At 43.7% G+C, this 21950-nt stretch overlaps 1 pseudogene; it reads right to left on the bottom strand.

The window, feature by feature from the left end:
• Window positions 1–136: 136 nt before the first annotated feature.
• LOC147709441 (pyruvate dehydrogenase (acetyl-transferring) kinase isozyme 2, mitochondrial pseudogene) overlaps window positions 137–21950 on the bottom strand; it is a 34420-nt pseudogene continuing 12606 nt past the window's right edge.

Genomic DNA, 21950 nt, shown 5'->3' with positions numbered 1-21950 from the left:
CTTAAATACCGAATCGGTATGTTTCGGTATTTAAGAATCGGTAATCTGGGATTACCTACATCAGGCCCCATGTCTTTTGAGGGTGTAGAAGCTAGTCCTTGACATAGAGCCAGGTCAGTGTGAAAAATGCTGCCAGCTAGCTGAGCCGATATGTGGAGAGATTTTTAGGTTCCGTGCTGGGGATGCACCAGTCATCTGTTTCTTGAGTTGAGTGGTAGTGCTTCCAAGCAGATTTGTTGTAGACAGGAAGGAGTTCCACTGAGTCTGCCGACAATGCCTTAAGATAAATGACTGCATCAGTTCCAAAGCTCTCCATGGAGCAAAACTGCAGGTCACCCTGGAAGTACTTGGCATAGAGTCTAGAAATAGGAAGACCCTATCCAAAACCAGCCAGAGGTGTTCCACCTGCACCCAGCTGTGGCATAGGTTCAGTAGAATACATATAGCTGAAGAGCCTTTCAATCTTGCGTGGTGGGACATCACCTCCTCTGTCACTCACCTGCCATCACCTTGATGGGGGGAAGCGAGGGACTGGAGCTGTGGTGTTCCACTGTCGCTTGCATGGCATTCTTGAAGAGCTCCAAGAGCATGTGATAAAGATGAGATGGGACATATACAATGTGAATGGTGTGTCTTGGATCATTTGCATTGACTGCTTGGATTTCCAGATTAGGCAAAGCCATATAGTATTTATCACACAGCATCTTCGCCATTTCATAGGCATCTCTCACTACGCTCACCCGCTCGAACAAATGCACCAGTCCACACCTTTCTAACCACAATGGTCAACCAGAGCATAGCAGAGGCAAGAGCCTCTTGCCCCCTGGAAAAAACAAACGTGGGCCCACCCATACTTCGTGGAAAAATAATGTAGATTTAAATGCGAAAATCATGAATTACAACAATCAAAATCAGAGAAAGTGAGCAATTATACATTGTCACTCCATCATGCCATATCGGCCAAGGAAAGAAACCACTATTCCACCAGTCGACTTCCTCGACCTCGACCTCGCCCTAGCTTTCTAAGCTAATTGGACTGCCTGGGAAAGAGCAGTGTTAGTTTTCTACATGGAAGTACAGCCTAAAGCCCCGGAGAGCTGTCAAGAACCCTTATCACTGAGAGTGCAGGGTATACATCAATTTCCATTCCCTTAGTTACTAAAGTTTAGTTAGTATTGCAGACTTTTTCATACAACTACTCCTCTCACCTGAGACAGCGCATGGGCTGTTGCTTGCAAGACATTCTGTTAGCTTAAAGGAGGCTTAAAGCCCGCCCGTTACTTATCAGTGCAGGAGGCCTAGAAACCATGGGAAAGATTGAGAAAAAAACACAAGGAAGCACAAGGAGACACAAGGGCCTGTTCAGAAAGTGCCTTTTGTAGTATATTTAGTAGTACTACAGTGGAACTACTAAGGACCTGATTACAATGTCGTTGGAAAGGCCCCGACCGCTGGTCAGAGGCTTACAGACCATCATTGTAGGTTTAAACTTCGACTGCCATATTACAATGACGGCGGACGAAGTTTAAACCGGCAGGGGGATCCAACTCAGTGCTGACGGGCTAAAGGAGTTCGTCAGCCAGTTGGAAGGGCCTCATAATCCCATAAGGACGGCGTCTCCGTCTTCGGGATTCTGATGTCGGTTTCCCACAGCCTTTCCATGGCAGCCTTTCCGACATGGAAAGGCTGGCGGAAAGCGCCTTCTGGGGCCCTTAGCAGGGCCTCCTTGCCCCCGGCCCTCTGTATGTTGTCCTATAGTGCCCCCCTGAAAGCCCCTGCGCTGTGTGGCAGGCATTTTCACAAACTCCCATTTCTCAATGGTTTCCACTTGCTGCCATAGAGAAATGGGAGTTTGCAACCGCACCATGTGCGGTTGCATTGTAATTACGGTGTTGGAACTTCCGACCTAAGGTCGGTCGGTTCCACATCCACGGCGATGTCAGACAGAGGCAACTCCGACCAACATCGTAATTATGCCCTAAATGTGCTACAAAATACTATTCAGTTGGCTACATATGGAGGTTCCGCCTCACCAATCTTTTCTGTGCAGCGAATATCTGCCTCAGCTGCGAAGTCCTCAGCACACTCATGCCTACATTTTAGGAGCAAATGCGGGAGGGAGGGGCTGTAAAACTTACTTACTACTACATGGGATGAGTTTTGGGAGTAGTAAGGAGGGGTTAAATGAGTGTTAGGGTTCGGTGAAAAAAGAAGGGACACTCACAAAAGTAATCCCATTTCTATTACTACACTGCACTACGTCAAAAACAACCCAAAGAGTTGTAAATGTACTCTAGCTCACACCTGGGATAAGTCCAGAATAGCCAATGCATAGCCAACTACTGATCTTGCAACACACTCCATAGTAAATAATGGTGGATGGGACATAAAATAACACCTCATAGGAAAGTATGTTAAAATAAATAATTTATTTCCAATTTTTTTTTTTTTAACCTTTATTAGTAATACAAGCAATTACAAGTATGGGCCTACAACCATCCCGGCCGGCCGCTAAACAGAGCAGGAGTACAGCAAGCAATATGAAAAGTTATAGCAGTTCGAAATCCGGGGTCATAAAATACCAGAACATATCTTGTAATTAGGTGCATCAAATGGAAATCAGGATTTGAGAGGTTCATTTTCAAATAAGTAACTAAAGAAGGGGTGTCGCACAGTCATACACAGTCCTACAATACTACGCGCGAATCAGGATATCTACAGACAGTTCAGATACGAAGGAAAATCGGGGGTAAGATGCACAAAGCAGGAGAGATGCAGGCTCAACCCTAGCACGTAGTGAGTCGAACCCCCACCCCTCAAAACTAAACATACTGCAGAGAGCATGAACGACGACGACACTAAAAAGAGAAGAAAGACGAAAGGGCCATAGAAACAAATATCGATCAAACACCCATCCCCCAACCCCCCACCCTGCACACCCGCAGAAGGCCATGGCCTACCCCCCCAGCAGCATGCCTGTCGCCCTAATAGAGACCCGAAATATAGAAAGAAAGAGGAAAGAGAGAAAGAAGATAAGCGGAGGAGGGCCCTCAGTCTTGTCGCCCAGCCCTGCCCTTCACCCCTACACCTAGGAAAATCCCAGAAATGAAGTAGCACAGTAATGAAGAACAACTAGTCCCGGTCACAACAACTATGAAATCCCGGTCAAACATACCCACTGCACCGTCTGTCGACCATAAAGCAATTAGACTGCGAACCACATCATCCCTGACCCTGTCTGGCAATGGTACCGCCAGAAGTCCACTTGTCAATCGATTTAAAGAACAGTCCTGAGGGTCCAAACAATCTGGGCGGGTCCGGTCGGAGCGCAGCCATAGGAACGAACAACAATCCAAATCCATCCAAATATCGATAGCGGAGATCCGGCCATAACGACGTTGACCCCGGGAACTTCCCAGAGCTCACACACAGTAGCACCATCCAGGAAAGGAGAGTCACACAGTTCGGCAAGCGCCACAACGTAGCTAGGACAGTCCAAGAAGGAAAATAGCGTTTTATCCCCAGCTGCCAGTTAAACATGTGGCCCAAAGAGATATCCACACGAGCAACCATATCGGCCCGTGCGGTCACGGGGAACTGGTCTTTCAGCGGCGCCCTGTGCCCAGGCGGAGCTGGATCTTCTGGAGCTGCGTCGCACTTGCGACGCAACTCCAGCGATGCGCCACATTTCCGGCACAGATGCGTCACGCATCTGTGCCGTTTATGCACCATGGTGCGCCGCATTATAAATGCGACGCACCATTGCTGGCGGAGCTGTGGCGCACTGTGGCGCAAACCTGCCACTTAAAGTTTTGGGCGGTAGTCTGCATGAAACGTGTATTCGAGATATGCCCTTGTGTACAAACATCATGAGAAATACTCACTGTAAGTTGCATACTCTGACAGAAGTCATGGGGTAAACTTTGCTGGCACAGTGTGTACATCCGTGTCACACACACTGTTTCATTGTTTCCATGAGGCATTTTCTAGTTGAACCAATCCCCTATTGCAATTATTTTGCAAAAAGGTAAGCATAAGAATAAAAACAAATACCATGCAACATACTCAAAACACTGTAATTGGGATTTAACTGACTTTTTGACTGCGCAAAAAATAAAAGATCACCCAGACCTGGTTACAGTGGAAATATCTATTGAGAAAATCACTACTGAGTTGTAGCTCACAGGGAATAGCAAATGACTCACAAAAACTCTCCCTGAAAGTACCACCCACGGGCACGTTTTTATGCTTTATTATAGGGGAGCACACTTTTAGTGCCTCAAAATTCTCCAGCAATTCTTATTGCAGACTAATATGAGACTGGCTGCTTCATGGGAGTCCAGTTGATTCCAAGCTAGCCTTTGACACAGCACTAGTGATATACACCTTACCCTCACACCCAGATAGACGTTTCAGCCAGATACTCTTTCAGTTACTCTTCAGATGCCTGGGTGGAGAGCAATTAAATCCCTAATTTAAGGTAATGGATCTTCCGCCAATATTATCTTTTTTACTCTCTTTAAATCAAATAACCTGCCCTCGCAATGCAGTGATGGCATTCTATTTGCAATACTCATGGGCACGTTTCCATGGTAACCCTCCAGGTTTCCTGACATGGTATTAATTTATGTGCACTTTTCAATACCTAGCATAACTTTTGTAAAATGTTTCTGCATTCCTAAAACGTTTCTTTAAAACAACATCTATCAGGAACCAACAGAGCCTTGCAGCCATGCTGCACTATTTTTGATTTAACCTTTGACTGTTTTTCAAAAACAGACATTTTCAATATACCTTTATTTCGGTTCAATAAATAGTTTTCCCTGCTGTTGCCATATAGAAGGCGCTTTTAGTAAATGTCTTTGAGGGAAAACACTTCAAAATTGTTATCTTTCTTTTTAATCTTCCTGGGAAGACATCTTATCTGAAATCCCGACTGGGACTTGGCACGTCAGGGCTCCTGAATGTCAAGGAAATGGCGAGATAGCATCGGTAATCCGACCTCTGTTGTTAGCAACCAAGTCAAACGTCGGTCGGGCATCAAAACTAATCAGTTTCAGTAAAATGACGGATACAATTTCTAGAGGCAGGAGATGACTTCTGTGCAAACTTTACCTGGAAGCCTGTAAATTGATGGCAAGCACTTAAACGCAGGGAGCAAATATTTGAAATCTTATTTCATGGATTCTGTAGCTGTTTACATAAAATGCTATTTTCTGTATACACAAAGGGCTGCACACTTTAATAGACGGTGGCGCCACAAGCCAAGATTGTGGCGATGCAGGGAACATGAGGAGGCAAGTGAGATCATCAAGCTTAAAACAGCTCAGGGTGCAACCTTCTATTGTGAACTGCCTGACCACACCGTCTGAGGCACCCAGAGTGGTCCACTCATGTTATGTGTATTTGTAAATTGCGCAATCCCCCGCGAGGGTATCCTGGTGCATAGCAGGTGTGTTTGCGTAGCCCTGCCTACGGTAGCTTGGTTAACCCCTTCCACGCAGGGCTAATTCGCCCGCGATATGGGGTGGGGAGCCGCGTGTGGCGCCGTGGTGCTCGTGACGAGCTCCACTTGTCATGCTGCACAGTGGAGCTGTGCTCATGACTCTGCCCACTCCTGTAGAACGCCTGCACACGAGGGGAATTAACCCAGCGTGGGCATTCCGCTGCCGTTATGACGAGCTCAGCTCGTCATGAGCACAGCTCCTGTGTCCCTCATGACGAGCTGAGCTCGTCATAAGCGTCGAAGGAGTTAATTGAAAATACAGTTCTTCATCTTCTTGCAGAATTCAAGAAGAGAGGAGAAGGCTCTAAAGTGGAGTGGGAGGTTGTCCTACACTTTGGGAGTGATGTAAGAGAACGCCTTTCCTCCTGATCTGGTTCTGTTTATTCGTGGGATGTGTGCGAGTAAGAGATGTCTAGGGGGTTGGTGAAAGGAGATGCGACTCTCCAGGTCGGTGGGGCCTAAGTTTATCTCGGGGCATGGTCCAAAACCGCACTGAGAATTTGATCTGTAAAGCGTGTTATGTTGGGACAGTCTACAGTATTCCAGAGATCGCTGCACCATTGCCTTTGGTGTTTTTGAGTATGTTTGGAAGAATAGCTGACAAATGGGTAGGTGTTTCTTAAAGTCGTGTTTTAAGGATGCATTAAGGTGGCTACTTCAAGACAAGAGGGAGAGCAGGCTAGTATAGAAGAGCAAGCAAAGCATGTGCCTGGAACTGGAGGTGACACACAGGAGTTTTAAAGTGCGCTCTTTAGCCATCCCTCAAGAGATCGGTTTAGCTGGCTGGCAACGTTTCCTCAGCTGATCTGCTGGTGTTGGGAAGACAACACTGCATGCCAGCATGCCTGCCAACTCACACAGTGTGCCACCGTGTGACACACAATATCAGCTCCCATCACATGATCTCCCGGTGAAGAGCCGATATCACGCTGTGACAGGAAAAACAAGCTAAAAACAACTGTGAATAGTGGTTTTCAAGCTCTTTTTTCTGATGCTTTGAAATGTCAACATCCATTAATGCAGAGCTTTCCAAACTGTGTGTCCCGATACAGTACTGTGTCACCTGCAAATGGTGGGTGTGTCGCGGGATGACACCAGTATTAAGGGCACTTAGCACATAACTGCTGCTAATTAAGAGGCATTCCTTTGAAAGAGCGTCTCGGAGTCACCTGCAGCAGCGCGGACTTCGAGACACTCTGCTCTATGGGGGCTGGGCGATTCACAACAAAACCCCATTAACAAGTACATGGTGAAAAGTGAAACGTTATTAGCATCCATGTGTAATAGCATGTACTGCGGTGCTTGCACCTTCTTAATTTTATGCTGTATTTCCAACTTTTATTTTATGTCCCATTGTAGGGCACCAGTCTTTTCGAAAATGTAGCATGCAACTTTTGTCCTTGAATAAATCCTGTTGGACTGGTGTTTAATCATGAGATTAAAAAGAAAAAGTATGTGCTATTCTTGCCAGCATATTATCAGATGCTAAGGGCAATTTGCACAATGTGGCACATTTCCGAATTGGCACAGCTTTGCCAATACTTATTTTAGAGTTAAAGGGAATGTTAGTTTCAATGAAACTTCATTTGATTCTTAACAATGTTTCTGACTTAAGCTACCTCTGTTAAGGAGAAACAGTAGACATCTGTGTTCTTCGAATTACATCTGCATCAAAAGCTATGGTGAGGTGACAGAGGGTGACAGGCAGAGGGTGACAGGTAGAGGGAGATGGAGGGAGGAAGACAGAGAGAGGGAGACAGAGAGAGGGAGAGAGGGAGGGAGACAGAGAGGGAGACAGACAGAGGGAGAGCAAAACAGAGAGAGGGAGACAGAGAGAGAGAGGGGGAGACAGAGGGAGGAAGACAGAGGGACGGAGACAGAGAGAGGGAGACAGAGAGAGGGAGACAGAGAGCGACAGACAGAGGGAGACAGACAGAGGGATGGAGACAGACAGAGGGAGGAGGGTGACAGAGGGAGGAGGGAGACAGAGGGAGGGATGATTAAGGGGTGTGAAAACAGCCCTGGACATCGGCACCGGCCTCAGCAATCTTTTTTGAGGGGGGGGGAGGGGTTTAGAGTGGGGTGGGGTTCAAAAGTGCTTTGTAGGTACTTCTCAGCATGAGGCCCCGCCCCCTTGAAGGCCCTACCACCTCCTCACACCAAGGAAGTGCTGTGCATGTGGATTCGAAATAGTGTTCTTTTCTTTTCAAAGCTGAAGCAAGTTCAGCAGTCAGACTCTGAAACATAAAAGGTGTGTCTCATTATTTATCAGTTGTTATCTCACCTCATTTGTGGATAGATGATCCATTACTTCCAGGCAGAGTTGCTTGTATTGGGCACGTTTGTATTAGCTTTTGGCATGTTTAGCTTGGCTTTCAGTCCATTCCTCGAGTTTCAGGCTTGCTGGGATCCGCCCAAAATCACTTTCCAACAGCAGTAGACACAGCCACTGGGCCAGCATTAAACGCCATCTCTGTTGGCACCCTAGTTGTTTTCCCAGCCAGTGCATTTAATGAACGCAGGGTGTAGACTCAATGTTAGTCAGTGCCGATTTCTTCTTGATGCTAATTTGCACTCTTAACTCAATCTTTTTTAATGTTTTGTTTCAACTGGGTGGAAATGTTTTAGATGCTACCGCACTTTGCAAGGGGGAGTTTTTGAAGGGGAATAAGAAATCTTTATATGCTGGAATTCGACATTATTATTATTATTATAATTATATTCTTATATAGCGCCTGATTCGACCCCCGAAGGGGTATCTCCGCGCTTGCCTTGGGAACCCGTCCTGGCTTTTCCCTGTGAGATAGCCCCTATAGGGCATTCCCAAGGTGAAAGCCAGGCATCCCACCGCAGGGGGGCCGTTGTGGAGATTAAGCAAGCTTAATGCCCAGAGTTGCAGAGTGTGAACCCATGATTAGGTCAGGCACCGAAGCGAGAATTATCGAGTCCATGGACATTTGAGCTCAAGACCCTGCCGCGTCGGGAATTGAACCCTGGTCCCGGGTCTGACCTCTGCTTCAGGGTCTGCCTGCTCTAACCAGTGAGCCACACTTCTCCACATTGCACTTAAGACTTAATTTTACCTGCTGGCACCAGCTCAGATCGTGTTGAGCTCGACCGCCATTACTGGGCCAGAGCGAGACGCCATCTTTGTTAATGCTTTAATTGTTTTCCTGGACAGTGCATTTAATGAATGCTGGGGTGTGGGCGTGCACTGGATGTGTGCAGCTGGCACGCCAAAGTCGCACCAAAGCAAGCCAGTCCACGTTCTGATTGGGCCAGTGGCCAGGAACGCTGGTTGTTCCTTACAAACTTTTTAAGTGCATTCCTCAGAACTTCATGCTCTAAATGTAAGTAATGAGTGTAATGGATTCTCCTTGATAGACCTTTGTTCAGAAATATATGTTTGCAGCCACTGCAATTTTAACCTTCGGAACCAGTGTCAAGCTGGGGATAATAACCCAAAGGACCCTGCTAAATGGAGGATATTTTTAATTAATGACAGATCTTTAGCTAGTCATAAATTAGATTTGTTCACATTTAAATGTGATGAACAGCAGTAGGTAATGTTTCTGACGGAAACTTGGCCCCATGGCGGATCTATGCCTGACATTGTCCAGGCTTTTGAGAGGGTTATAATATTGCAAGACATCATCGCCACAATAAGGTGGGTATGGAGTTGCCATAATTCTTAAAATGACATTAGAATTTACTTATCCCCCTTATACCAGAGTGTGAAGGTACTTTATTCTCTATTAAATTTACCACCACCTACACCATGTCGGGGACATTAGTATGTCGCCTTCGAGGACCAGCTGCACATTTCTTACAAGCCCTCCCAGAGTTATTGGCCAGTTTTGTGTTACAAAAAGCCAATTTTACACTTTTGGGGGACTTGAACATCCACTTGGATGACATCAAGTGACCTAATGCTACTACTCTCGTACAAGATCAGATCTAGCTGCCTTTTTCAAAATGAACAGTTAGTGACGGCTCCATCACACAAGAAGGGCCATCTTCTCTTTTTTTTTTTTATTTTTTTTTTTTGGTAATCCTCATATATCACAGGTGGAACTCTTGATGGGACACTGGCTCCTCCATGCACTGCTGGCCGTTCTGCACTGACCCTCGTTGGTTTTGGCCTGATGCAAGTTGGTTTGCCCGCACCCTCAAGTAGCCACTACCTTCCCCTCCAAACTCCTTTTCTTTCACCGATCCGTGTGCGCCCTTTGCTTCTTAGGAGTACGGGGAACCAGCAGGGCTCCAGACAAATCATTGGAAAACCAATCATCGAGCTTGCCATGCCGCCAAGGCTGCCCACACATTCGTCATGCTTCTGGGATCGCATGCCACATCTGATTTACAAGTTAACATAATCTGCCTCAGGCAATTAGCAAAGGTTGGAGGAGTTGGATCTTTCCATGCCCTGCAAATCTCGCGCCTTGCTAAGAGGATGATAAAAAATACAAATTTGGTGGAAAAGTCATTAACTTGATAGGTGGAAAAGTCATTAACTTGATAAGAAGGGCCATCTTCTCGATCCAGTTTTTTCTCATTTCTCCAATTTAGTTGCTGCAAATCCTTTTCCAATTACTTAGTCGGATCATTTTATGATCGCTATCCCTCTTTTTGAGCAGAATGTGAGTAGTCCTTTGACTGTGATTCCAAGGATAGACCATTGCTGGACAAAACTAGACCTGATTGGATTGGATAATATTATTTCGAATTCCAAGCCAGACTTAGGGGATAATATCTCAAGTGCAGCATTCAAATTCAATGAATGGATTTTTGCATCCTTAGAAAAACTTTCAGTTTTGGAATTGTAAACCTGCACGCCACGCAAAATGGTCTCAATGGTACAGTTTGCACGGGCAAGGGCTGAAAAAAGAATGTAAACAGCTGCAACGGAATTGGAGACAGATGTATGATTCCAATATTAAAGGAGACTATAAAGGTCAGTCAAAAATATCATTTGGTGGGGCGTGGCTTGAGCGCCGCACAAGATGGCGGCTTGATTCCGGAGCTCCGCTGTTCGAGCGCCGGCACCAGCGATTTACTCAGCATTTCCCGGATTTTCGCGGACGCCACCAACATTTTTGATTATCGGAGCATGAGGTGAGCAGAATGATATAAGCTGCTTCCCTCTACTCCGTTGTTATGCGCTCTTTCAGTTAGTGACGCGGCTCGCTATTTCGGCGGCCGCCATTTCCTCACCTTTTGCCGCGATTTTCCCTCAGTCGGCAAATGATGTTTTTTATGCCACAGCGCTTCCTCTATAAGCCTCGTAGTTACGAGCCTCACTAATATGCGCATTTACTGGATGCCTCATCAGCAGAAACTTTTATTCTTCATTTTTTGAAGCTCACGCGCCTTTTTCCTTCACGCTGCTTAGCGTTCCACGCTGCATTATCCTAAAGGGCACCGCTTCTCACAGCAATTAACCTCACAGGCTACTGACATGCCTGCAACAATGTTCCTTCTTAAACGTGGCTACTGCAGTTTTCTTCCTCATGACCAGTGACTTATATGTTCACCTCATCTTCTGAATCCACTGTTCATTCTCCTCACTGCTAAACCGGTCCTTGTGCTTGGACTTTCAGCTCCTTACCATGTGGTGACATTTTTGTGGCGCATTTTTCCATATTCTTCTATCTTTTGGAGGATTTCCTGCAAAGGGGCTGTGTGTGATACATATAACTTTTGCTTCTTGAATCACGCATTATTATTCGTTATTCTATATTATCACATCAAAGAGTGCCTTCCTCACAAAACCTTTTTTCTTAGAATCTGGGGTAGCACTGCTATTTTTCTCCCTTGCCTTATATGGGGAAGCTGCGCACCCTCAAGCTCACTGCTTCTAAGACCAAACCACGTCAATCCTCAGATTCTGATTCCACGACGCAGACCATGGATGATCCTGTTTCCCTTAAACCGGATGTTACCCATGGGGCAATTCCTAAAACTACTACCTCCAGTAAGCTTTTGCAACCTGGCTCTACGAAACGTCCGAAAAAGGATCCTCCCTCTCCAGGTTCCTCATCGCACTCAGCATCCATGGATCTTATCCTTGAAGAAATTTGTGCGCTTAAACCCTTCATGGCTGAAACTACTAAAACTCTGCAATTTCTTCATGACAAATGGTCTACACTTGAATCGCGGGTTCTTTTGGTGGAACAATCTACGGAGTCTCTTCAAACTTCCTGTGCTAAAATTTCCTTGTTGGAGAAGGATGTCTCTCTCTTAAGAAGGCAGACAGAGGAGTTGGAAAATAGAAACCGTAGAAATAACTTACGCCTTTATAATCTTCCGGAACTTACAGAAGGGTCCAATCCAACTGCCTTCTTCCAAACCTTCTTACCAAAAATGTTGGATCTTCCTCCTTCTTCTTTACTCAACATTCAACGTGCACATAGACTTGGTCCAAAAGTTTCCGCCAAAACCCGCGGAGTCATCATGCTGTTCTTACAATATACTGACCTCCTTCAAGTACTCTCAGCAGCAAAAGCTAAAAAACAAGTTATGTGGGAGGGTCACCGTTTATATCTTTCTCAAGATGTAGCTAAAGTAACAGCTGACCGTCGGAAACAGTTCCTTGATTTACGACCACGACTACGAGATCTTGGTGCCAGATTTGGTCTGCTTCACCCTTGCCTCTTCAAGGTCACTTACAAAGACAAGACAACAACTTTCGAAGATCCACAAGTCCTTGAAGAATTTCTCCGTCAACATGAAACCGTCAACATGAACACTGCAAGACCTGTTTAATTGTTCATGTTTTCTCCTGTTTGACTAAAGTGTTTACCTTTCTGTTATCCTACTATATCTAGTTTCTGTTTCCTCCATCCTACTGAATACACCTAGTCCTAGTATATTTTGCCCTAGTACTGTGCAGTTTATATATTTGGTTTTTTCTTATGTCTCTCTAACATCCTCTTTTCAATTTTTGTCTTCTTACAGATCCTCTCCCCATGTTCTCCACCCCGGTGTATTTTTGCTCCCTTCAATTGATCCTATGCTGGTTCCTCAGGTGTTCGATGGCGTGAGTTTCCGTTGTCGATGTCGTCCTCTTCTGGCGTCGTCACCCCTCACTTTTCTTCTGTATTTGTTGGTATGTTTCTACATTCTTCTAACTCTCTTCTATTTTTTCTACTGTTCTTTCTTACTATTCTCTTTCTTTACTCTTTTCTCTACCTTTCACTTACCTTACTCTCGATTTTTTCTCTTCATTTATTTCTCTTACAGACTCTTTTTCGCATTTTTACTACTTCTCTCCTTTCTTCTCGACTCATTTTCTACTTCATCATCTCTTTTCTATCATTCTCTTGATAATTTATATTCCGAGTAGTTACCTGGAATGTTAAGGGGTTAAATAACCCCATTAAACGTCAAAGAGTTTTAACACATTTGACTAGGCTTAAAGCCGATGTAGCCCTCCTTCAAGAATCCCACCTTACAGAAACGGAGGCTACCAAACTTAAACGTTGTTGGGTGGGTCATGTTTTTCACTCTCCTGCTTTAGGTAAGAAAAATGGTTCAATTATATTGTGTCATAAAAAGTTAACTGTTTCAGTTATATCTCAAGAATGCGATGTTAATGGTCGTTGGGTTCTTATTAATCTTCTTATTGATAAAATTCCTATAGTTATTTTCAATGTTTATGCTCCTACAGGTGTTGATAAATTGTTTTGGCCTGCTATTTCTGACAAGCTTGTTACTCTCAATGAACAATATGTTATTTTCGGCGGTGATTGCAATCAAGTCCTTGATCCCTTTTTAGATAGAAATTCAAAAGTTAAATTTGTTCCCTCCAAAATGCATTCCCAATTTGTCACATCTATACGGAACAATGCTTTAGTTGACATTTGGAGGCTATGTAATCCGGACCTTAGAGAGTACACTTTCTATTCCCCCACTCACCACTCCCAATCCCGTATTGATTACCTTTTCCTCAGCAAACCCTTAGCACAACTTGCTATTCACTCAGACATAGGCTCCATTTTAATTTCAGACCACGCTCCCGTTTTTGTGGATATTGACCTTATCCCCTTCTCCCCTCACTCAGGACGCTGGAGATTTAATAACTCCTTACTCCTTGACTCCAACTTTTGCACCCGATTTAAACCTTTTACCACTCAATTTTTTACACTTAACCATCTTCCAGAATCTTCCTTTGCCACGGTATGGGATTCATTTAAAGCGGCTGCTAGGGGATTTACCATTAATTTCGTTTCTCAAAAGAAAAAGCAATCAATCTCTAAATCAACTCAACTTTTAGATAAAATTAAGAAGCTAGAATATGCCTACTATAACTCTAACTCTGAATCTTCTCTTTGTGAACTTATATCCGCCAAATTTGACTTTAATAAATATACCACCAATGCTGCCTCAAATTCTCTTCTTAAATGCAACTCCCGCTACTACGGTGGACAAAACAAAATGGGCAAACTTCTAGCCAATTATCTCAAGATACGAAAAGAAAGAACTAAAATTGAATCCTTACAAGGCCCGGCTGGTGTTTCTTTATTTAAAGACAAGGACATATTAGCTCAATTTGTTTCGTTCTACCAAACTCTATACACTCCCGAATCTAATCCTGACCCTATTGATCTTCTTACATATTTTCAAGATATCCCCTCTCTAGACTCATCTCATATTGACTTCAAATCATTAGATTTGGATATTACCCTTTCTGAAATCTCACATGCAGTCTCTATCCTTCGTCGAGGTAAAGCACCTGGGCCCGATGGTTTTACCATTGAGTTCTACAATCACTTTTCCTCCCTTCTTCTCCCTAAACTACTTTTGTTATTTCAATCCTTTGCGGCTTCCGGTTCTTCTCAGGGAACTTTCCAAGAAGCATTAATATGTTTAATACCTAAACCAGATAAAGATCATACCTTATGTAAAAATTATCGCCCTATCTCCCTAGTAAACACTGATTATAAAATTTTCGCCAAAATTATAGCTCTTAGATTAGATCCTCTACTTCCGGAACTTATTGGCCCTGAGCAGTCTGGATTCGTTAAAGGTCGTCTATCGTCGGACAATTCTCGTGTTTTCTTTAACATTTTGAGTAAGGCCGCCTCCCTTTCTACTCCCCTTGCTGCCATCTCTCTGGATGCCGAAAAGGCTTTTGATAGAATAGGTTGGGATTTTATGTTTCAGGCACTTCATTGGTTTGGTTTCCCTCCTAAATTCATTTTTCTTATTTCTTTACTTTACTCTAGCCCCCATGCTTCAATCTTTGCAAATGGTATGACTTCCGATTACTTTCCCCTTCAAAGAGGGGTGCGTCAAGGATGCCTTCTATCCCCTCTTTTGTTTATTCTAGCTTTAGAACCCTTTTTAACTAAGATTAGATTTGATGATAATATTACTGGTTTTCATTATGGTTCTCAAAAACAAGCTAAATTATCGGTATACGCAGATGATATTTTATTTTACTGCTCAAACCCCCAAACAACTCTTCCTTCCTTCCTTAATCAAGTTTCTTCTTTCTCGAATGTTTCAGGTTATCGTCTTAATACTGACAAATGCGAAATTTTACCCTTAAATCCTCTATGTCAAAAACATCTCTTTGACTCCTCTGGCGTTTCCTGGCAGCCCTCTAAGATTAAGTATCTAGGTGTTTGGTTCGCTCCTCGTCTTCCCGACACACTTAAATTTAATTTCGAATCTCTCTCTAATAAAATTACTACATCGATCAATCGTTGGAATCCTCTCTTCCTTTCTTGGTGGGGTCGTTTGGACTCCATCAAAATGATGCTAGCACCTTTAGTTCTCTACTCTATTTCCATGATTCCCATTCGTATCCCGGATCACTATTTCAAGTCGATAGACTCTCTTCTATTAAAATTTTTGTGGAAGGGTAAAAAATCTCGAATAGCACTCTCTTCTTTGAAAAAGGATAAATCCCTCGGTGGAGTCAAATTCCCTAACTTTAAATCATATCACAATGCCTTTTCCTTAAAACAAGCCATGCGGTGGCTTTCTTCTGATCTTCCTCACATTCCTCCTTTATGGCTCACGTTAGAATCTTCTTTTCTTCATCCTTATGAATTTGCAGAAGTTCTATCCTTTTCCTCTAATGTATCATCTCTTCGTTCCCCCATCATTTCTCACTCCTGTTCTCTTCTTCGTCCCTATTTATTGTCCACATACCCCTCTGCTTCCTCTACTCACACCCAACCTATCTGGCATAATAAATTCCTCAAAATTCGTAATCGCTCATTATTTTGGAAAACCTGGCATTCTATTGGTTTAAAATGGATCTCCCAACTTCTTTCAGATACTCAACCTCTTCCTTTTCAAGACCTTCAAACACAATTTTCACTGCCTTCCTCTTCTCATAAGCAATATTTATCACTGATTCCATCCCTTACCCAATACCTTTCTTCGCTCCCGATCACCAACTCTATCCCTGTCACACATCTTTCGATTTCTAATGCCCTCGACCAATCCCTTTCTGCTTCATTTATCTATAAATCTCTGCAGTCTTCTAACGATCGTACTAAATCTAAAGTTGAGTTGGCTTGGGACAAAGATTTGTCTCAAATTTGGTCCTTCACTTTATGGGATAAAATCTGGTCCAAGGTTCACAGTACATCCAGAGCTGCTAACACTACACAAACTTTATTCTTTATTTATAATCGTACACTTTTCACTCCCTCAACTCTGTCATCATTCTCCCCAGACACTCCCTCCACTTGTTGGTCCTGTCCATGCCCTTTGGCTGATTTGAAACATATGATATTTGAATGTCCTCATATTTTACGTTTTTGGCACTTAGGGCCAGATGTAGGTAATTTTTATTTTCCGACCTCTTAAATACCGAGTCATACCGACTCGGTATTTCAGAGGTCGGAAAATAAAAATACCGAGATGTAGGTAATTGCAGATGTGCAATTACCGAATCGGAAACAGTCGGTAATTTCCGATGCGGTAAATACCGACCAGTTGATGCCCATGCATTCCTATGGGCTTTGAAGCCCATAGGAATGAACGGGCATTTACCGGTCGGTATTTACCACATCGGTAAATACCGATATCCACAAGGGTGCAGGGGGTGTCACTTTGACACCCTCTGGCACCCCCAAAAGAGGCTCGGGTGCCATGTGGCAGGCATACCTGCCCTAAGGGCAGGTCTGCCTGTCATATGGCATAGGTGTGCATGCACACATGTGCATGCACACCTGAAACGGTATTTTACCATCAAGTATTATTTGATGGTAAAATACCGATTTTGTACTGCTTGTGGGACTCAGAAGAGTCCCACCTACATACCAATTTACCGGTAGCCATAATGTTACCGACTCGGTATTTTACATACTCGGTAAATTTACCTATCGGTAAATTTACCGAGTCTGTAAATTACAGGGACCTACATGTCAAATTGCTTTTACCGGGTGGTAACGGCCGAATTCGGCCGTTACCACTCGGTAAAAGCCTACCTACATCTGGCCCTTAGTTTGGTCCCAATTGCAAAAGATTTTCAACTTTACTTTTTCTTTTTCCATCATTCACATTTTCCTAGGTTCTCTTTCTCCTGCTTTTACCGGGTCACACCACAAACATAAATTAATTGACCTCTTAATAGCCATTGCTTTTCACCATATTACATCACATTGGAAACAGGCTAAAGATGTTTCTTTTACTGCTTGGTGGAACGCAGTTTGTTTTAATCACCGTCTAGACACTAATTTTGTTTCCCCCATTTCCTTAGCAATTAAACGTGACCTTTTATGGATCCCCCTTACCGAATATTTATCTAAAATTGCCAGACCTCCTCCCACCTCTCCAATACGTAATGTTGAAGTTCGTAAACCGCCATGATTGCATTTTCTTATTTGCTTATACTGTTTCCTCATTGCATCTAATGTTTTATCATATCATTTATATGTTTTTATTATTCAAGATGTTCCCTCACTCCCCTATGTTCCTGACCTTTATTGCGTATCTTATTTTTATGTATGAGATAGCTTTAATAAGTTTCGCCATTTTGTAAGAGAGATTTTTTGTTTTTCATAACTTCTGACTGTTTCTTCATTTTCTGCCTTTGTCTGTTTTTATTTCAATAAACTTCAAACTAAAAAAATATATATATATATCATTTGGTAATTAGAAGCTCTCGTGCAAATTATTATGCTTTAAAAATAGATAATGCCTCAAACTCCAAACTATTTGTGGTGGTTAAATCACTTACAACCCCAGAAAATAAGTGGCCAGCTCCAATTTCATCAGAGGCGCGTTGTATGAATTGATTAACTTTTTCGCGAAATAAGATACTGATATCTATGCCTCTTTTATGGGTAACAAACTATAATGCAAGGCCTCTGCCTCACGATGCCAGTCCAAAATGTTAAATGAGCCTTTCTCCTCCATCATGGCTATTAAGGATGAATACCTAATGACTCTATTGAATGCAGTGAAAGCAGGTTCTCCTCTTGATCCTGCACCTACATGTATTCTTAGTCAGGGGGAGAGATTTATTTAGTCTGGGTTCCAAGAAGTGCCTAATCTTTCCTTATGGAGTGGTGTAGTGCCATCCGCTTGGAAGCACAGAGTTGTTAAACAGCTGGTAAGAACCCCCTTACAAGTGGAAAACTGCAGGGCAATACCCTTGTTTTCTAGTTGCTGGGAAAACAGTTTAATCAGCACCTTTCAGCATATTTGGAACAAAGGAAAAGGCAGTATTCTACACAAACTGGCATTCAATCTGAACACTGTACAGAAACCGCTCTGTTAGCAGTTGTGGAGGGACTTAAAATGAGTTTCTGGATCAAGGAGGGACAACAGAAGTTGTTTTGCTCGATCTAAGTACTGCCATTAAAACAGTTTCTCATGGAGTGTTGCTGCAGAGATTACAAATGCCGGGAATATCTGGCCTAGAGGTGAAATGGATAACCTCATTTATAGAGGACAGAATCTTTCAGGTGTATGATGAGTCTTTTTATTCAGTGTCCGTTCCCCTGAAGTAAGGAGTGCCCCATGGATCTTCATTTCGTCCCACACTTTTTAATCTGTACGTACCTCCCTTGGCTGAGATCGTCCAAGCTTACGTTCTTTCAATAGTATCATATGCAGATGATGCACCACATATGGGTCCAGGAAGATGCCTTCACATGGATTAGATCCTTCCTCACAGGAAGAATCCAGAGAATTTGCTTGCCACCCTTCACTCTGGAACCCAAGAGCACCATCTGTGACATCCCTCAAGGTTCATCCCTCCACCCCACCCTGTTCAACACTTACATGATGCCCCTGGCCAACATCATCAAAACCCATGGCTCATCATCATATCCAATGCAGACGACACCCAGATCATCATCTTGCTCTCAGAGGACCCCTCCACCACTAGGACCAACTTCCACAACTGCATGACCAGCACTGCCAAATGGATGAAGACCAACTGCCTGAAGCTCAACACGGACAAGACAGAACTGCTGATCTTTGGGAACAACATTTTCCTGTGGAACAATGCCTGGTGGCCCTTCAAACTTGGACCCCCACCTACACTAACCATGCCCACTACCAAGGTAACATCCTGGGCAGAAAACTCACCATGAACTGCCAGATCAATGCTGTCTCCTCCTTCTGCTTCCACAACCTCCGCATGCTCCGAAATATATTCAGATGGCTCCTCGTGAGCACCAGGAAAACCGTCACTTTAGCCATAGACACCAGCCAACTGGATTACATCACCCAACTCCTGAAGAAACTCCAGACCATACAGAACTCAGTGGCCAGACTCATCCTTGACCTTCCCAAACAGACCCAATTCACCCCCACCTCAGGAACCTCCACTGGTTCCCCACTGAGAAAAGATGCTAATTCAAGATGCTGATACATGCCTACAAGGCCCTCCATGGCCAAGGACCAGCCTACGTCAACCACTGCCTGAACTTACACCAACCTTCCAGACACCTGTACTCCACCTCCCTCGCACACGCACTCCGCATCCGTTGAAGACACATTAGAGGACAATCCTTCTCCTACCTCAACACCAAGTCCTGGAACTACCTTCCCCTTCACCTCCGTACATCATCCTCTCTCCCAGATTCCAGAATGGAACTCGACCTGGCTTTTCGAACGATCCCAGCAAGAACCCAGCACCTGAATGCCCTCACGGGTGATTAGCCGCGCTTTACAAGTCCAAGCTGATTGATTGATTGATTGTAATTTCCTTAACTTTGGACAGCCATTTTAAAGCAGACTAGCTTAATCCATGACTGAAGGATGTAGCAGACTGGATGGCAGTCTATTATCGGAAACTTAATGGAGACAAAACAGAAATGATGGTGTCTGCAATAATAATAATTGCTGGTCCACATTCTGCTGGCCTGAGTCTCTAGGCACGCGCCCTCAGCTGAAAGCCATGATAAAGAACCTATATATCTGGCTGGATAATAAACACACTTTTTAAATTAAAGTGAGGAAATTAGCTGCTAGTTGCTACAGCCTTCTGAGAATGTTAAGAAAGAAATTAGATATCTTACCTTCCGGAATATGGAGGATTGTGGTTCAGGTACTTGTTCTTTCACATCAGGACTATGGAAATTCTTTTTCTTAGGATACCTGCAATATTCAAGAGAAAACTGCAAGTTGTTCAAAATGCAGCAGATCGACTGCTTCTACAGATCCGAAGTATCAACCGGTCTCAAGTTCTTAGGCTTCCTTGCTTTGGTTACTAGTTAAATAAATAATCCAATGTACGTCTCTTTATATTGCTCTTTGAGCTTTACACAAAAAGGACCTTCATTTGCTGCAACATATGATATGTACTTACAGGCCTAACAGATGCTTGATATTCTCCTCCCTACATTTGACCAAGATTCCAAAGGATCAGAAAGCTAGAAGGGGAAGCCAGGCTTTTTTCCTATCTGATAGTGCAACTATGAAATGAATTGTCCATTGGGTTAAGGAAAGTGGAAGATGAGGGGTGCTTCAGGAGGCAGCTGAAAACCTGGCTGTTTATCTAATCAGGATGAGTGGGCTCTAAACTTAGTGCGAGTACTGGGAGGTGCGTTCTGGGTAGCCACGCGCTTAACAAGTTCCCATAAATTGAATTGAATTGACATGCACAGCCATTTCGCAATCGCCTTTGCATAACTCCATAATTGAAGCTACATGTTAGCAGCCTTTCATTACGAGAACCCTTAGTGGTACCCATACAACTCTAAAACATTTCCCACATAGGTCACACTGCATTCACAAACATACATCTCCATCCAAACACTATTGCCTTGTAGGCTTAACTGTCTCATATCACACTTATTTCCCTAAACTACACACTATTGGTACAGCAAACCAAAAACAATAAGAACACAACTCCATCATTATGTACTACATCGAAACACCGGCCACATCAAAACCCAGTCTCTCCTATCTGAGCACACCAATGGAGTAATGTGCAATTTATCTGCAAATGTGCTTTGCAACATACAGTATCATCTTTAAATACATGTATCTCATGCTGAATTTATTGCAAGTCCATTAAAAAATTGCACTTGTTCCACTGTAAAACTTGATTCCCCAATAACGCCCCAAAATATGGTCTAGGGAGGGGTTTAAATCATGCACTAGAAGAGGCACCTCTATTGTGTACCTCCTCTTTAGTGGGTGTTGGGACTGGAATGTCCTCTGCATAGTGTACAGTCATGTTCCCCCCACCATGTGTATCTGGTGCTCTGGTCTGTGATGATTTTGGTCATGGAGTCATGATAATCTAGGGTGTAAGCAGAGCCCTAGGCCTGTCCCTTGACATGAGTCAGGTCCTGGGCCTGTCCTGTTACTTGGGGTGGGGGTCGCACAAAGCATGCCCTCATTGACAGCCAAAGGAGTACTGCCCCTCTCATGGGTTTAGCATATAGCGTGATTGTTTCCATCTTCTGTGAATTCATAGTTGTGACCAGCCTCTCTTTTTGTTTTCTGGCTGTCAGTCAGACCTTGTGTCTGTTTTTCCTTTTTTCCTCGCTTACAATGCACCTCTTGTAAACTAACAATGGGGGTGATTTGACAGTCACAAATGTACTTGCTTTAAGGTGTTGATTGGAGAAAGAGATTTTGAAAAGTTTTTATAAAATCCAGACGGGATCTCACCCTCCCACAGGCTTTGCCATTGGGCAACTTTGCCATGAAATTCTGTATTTCTTTGACTTGGAAATGACCTGTTGCTGCCATTGCATCTTGCTCTGAGAAGTGTGGACGCGGAATTTGGAATAAATGGTTCTTATCTACCTTAATTCCCATTGAGATGCTCCGAGCCCAATTCACAAAGGCCTGGAAGAGTATGTAAAAGTATGAACAGGTACACTACTAGCCGTGACAAAGGATGATTGCGGTGAAGGAGGCCAGCGTTTTGAAGGTGTTTACCTGTTAGTGGACATACAGGTGAAGACACATTTCACCTACCCTTACAGCAATGTCATTTGAGAAGCACAACAGA

The sequence above is a fragment of the Lissotriton vulgaris genome, chromosome 6, assembly GCF_964263255.1.
Source record: "Lissotriton vulgaris chromosome 6, aLisVul1.2, whole genome shotgun sequence".
Lineage (NCBI taxonomy): Eukaryota > Metazoa > Chordata > Amphibia > Caudata > Salamandridae > Lissotriton > Lissotriton vulgaris.
Note: the sequence above shows the minus strand (reverse complement) of the source record. Positions and strands in the feature narration are given on the sequence as shown.